The sequence below is a fragment of the Sprattus sprattus genome (assembly GCF_963457725.1).
Source record: "Sprattus sprattus genome assembly, chromosome: 16".
In the NCBI taxonomy this organism is placed as follows: Eukaryota; Metazoa; Chordata; class Actinopteri; order Clupeiformes; family Clupeidae; genus Sprattus; species Sprattus sprattus.
Genome location: NC_137914.1, coordinates 1,862,666 through 1,865,165, shown reverse-complemented (window position 1 = coordinate 1,865,165; position 2,500 = coordinate 1,862,666). Strand labels below are relative to the sequence as shown.

The 2,500-nt window shown below is 42.0% G+C and overlaps 1 protein-coding gene across 2 annotated transcripts in view; it reads left to right on the top strand.

The window, feature by feature from the left end:
* cep43 (centrosomal protein 43) overlaps positions 1 to 2,500 on the top strand; it is a 20,854-nt gene that overhangs the window by 6,418 nt on the left and 11,936 nt on the right. The gene's annotated exons all lie outside the window — the stretch shown is intronic.

Sequence of the window (2,500 nt, the reverse complement as noted above, 5' to 3'; positions counted from 1 at the left end):
TGGATCGTGATACTGTTTCACAGCATTGGTCCCTCTATGTCTTGTATTGGGGATTTCATTCATTCATTCATTATTTATGTATGTATGTATGTATTCACCATCGGTTTCATCAGATCTTAGTATTAATGCAGTACCTACTCAGTGCCAGGAGATGGCAGTAGCAATGAAAGACCAGTAAGTGTTTGCGAGGCCTTTGAACTATTGGTTGAAGAGTTTCAAAGTAATATCACACAGTACAATTATGATTCTTTTGTGATATTGTGATGTTTGTGTGTCTGTGTGTCTTGGAGGGACTGGTGAGAACTGTATGATGTGTCTGGTGTGTTGTCATAGGGATCTGTGTGCTTTGTATGGAGTGTGTGTGTGTGTTGTGATTGGCGTGTATAATGTGTGTGTTGTCTCGTTGATTGGTGTGTATAATGTGTGTGTTGTCCTTTTGAGTGGTGCGTGTATAATGTGTGTGTTGTCTCGTTGATTGGTGTGTATAATGTGTGTGTTGTCTTGTTGATTGGTGTGTGTATAATGTGTGTGTTGTTGTGTTGATTGGTGTGTATAATTCGTGTGTTGTCCTTTTGAGTGGTGCGTGTATAATGTGTGTGTTGTCTCGTTGATTGGTGTGTATAATGTGTGTGTTGTCTCGTTGATTGGTGTGTATAATGTGTGTGTTGTCTTGTTGATTGGTGTGTATAATGTGTGTGTTGTCTCGTTGATTGGTATACTGTGTCAGTATAATTGTTCTGTGTTAGTCGTGTGCAGAATTGTGCATCGAGTGTGTGTGAGTTCTGAACAATATTTGCTATAGTGGTGTGTGTGACAAGTTCCGCCTTCTCAGGGTTGATCTAGGTCAGGCAGTGGTGTAGACTAATCATTTGTGTGTCTGTGTGCGTGTGCGTGTGTGTGTGCGTGCCTGTGTTTGTGTGTGTTTCAACCATTGACACCCGTTTTTTCTTCTTGGGGATTTTATTGAATAACAAGAATGTCCTACTTTTGTCTCCTGAAATACTAACTTTGGGGTTACAACCTCCCACTCTGCAGTCATTCTGAGACGCAAACACACACACACGCACACACGCATACATTCTTGCACACACAAGTCTTTGTGTGTCAATATTTTGTTCTCTACTGGTTGTGCAGTGTGTGAGTGAAAGAGAGATGGTGGTGGGTGTGTGAAGTGTGTGTGTGTGTGAGTGAGTGAGTGAAAGAGAGATGATGGTGAGTGTGTGAAGTGTGTGTGTGAGCCTGAAAAGTTCAAAGATCCCTAAAGCTGAGGCACTCTTCAAAAGCACCAATCTCTAAAGCGTGCACAAGATTTGCAGCATTTACAACATCAAATGTGCTTTTCTTATTAGTAAAGAAGCTTACATTGTAGGTTGAACTCACAGGCGTCAGTAACTACTCTACTCCTCCCCCATAGGGCCCAGTAAACCAGGCAGCTGTCCACGGAATGTTGTTCTCCACGGTTGTCATGTCAACACTCCTCCATAGAATCAATCAGTCTAGGCTCTTTAGTCCTCAGCATGAATTCCAGCACTCCCGTCACTCTGGATTTGTCATTGTCATTGAGTGACACACAACACACTTGGAAATCCGATTTGAGCATCCAGAGCGCCGGACGCGTCCGTAGAAATCCATGTTGTTTGCTGTCCAGACAGCCCAAAATCAATCTGGATATGATATGCCAAAAAAATCGGATCCGTGCCGGCTGTCTGAACAGGCCTGTCGTCATTTGTCCCACAATTTTTGTCACGTTTATCTGAAGTGGCTCCAACACACATGCCAAATCGACACACACAGTTGATGGATCAAGAGATCAAGGACATAGACAGCGTTGAACATATGGTGTAGACATATTAAAACTGAATTTAAGGAATATACATAAAAATATGTTTATAAAAATTAAAGGCATTGCAGAAGAGTAGATTAAAATTAGTTTTTCCAGTAAACTACGAATGAACTCGTAGACATAATATCCATGATAAAGTGTTCGATATCACATATTAAATGTACAGGCACATCGTTTTGTAGTGTGTGTGTGTGTGTGTGTGTGTGACGTAGTGGGTGAATAGCCTTTATCACAACCAGACAGACACACACCAGTATCACTTCCTGTGTGGTGTGTCTTCATGTTTTAAATGCCACAGCTCCATATCTTCCTTTGTGTTCTCATATGCTGTGGCAAACTCTAGGTTGGTATCATAGATGGTAAACCACCTTTAAGGTACAGTCAGTGATTCTAATGTGTGTGTGTGTGTGTGTGTGTGTGTGTGTGTGTGTGTGTGTGTGTGTGTGTGTGTGTGTGTGTGTGTGTGTGTGTGTGTGTGTGTGTGTGTGTGTGTGTCACAGTCCTGGCTCTGTACATGGGAAACTAACATTGTGGCTTGGACTGAGCCATACACAGTTCCATAATTTGATTGGCTGTCGAGCTCAAATATCAACAACCTGTCGCAAGAATCGCAGACCCAACCTTTAAAGTATGTCAGATATTGACAATCAGATAGAT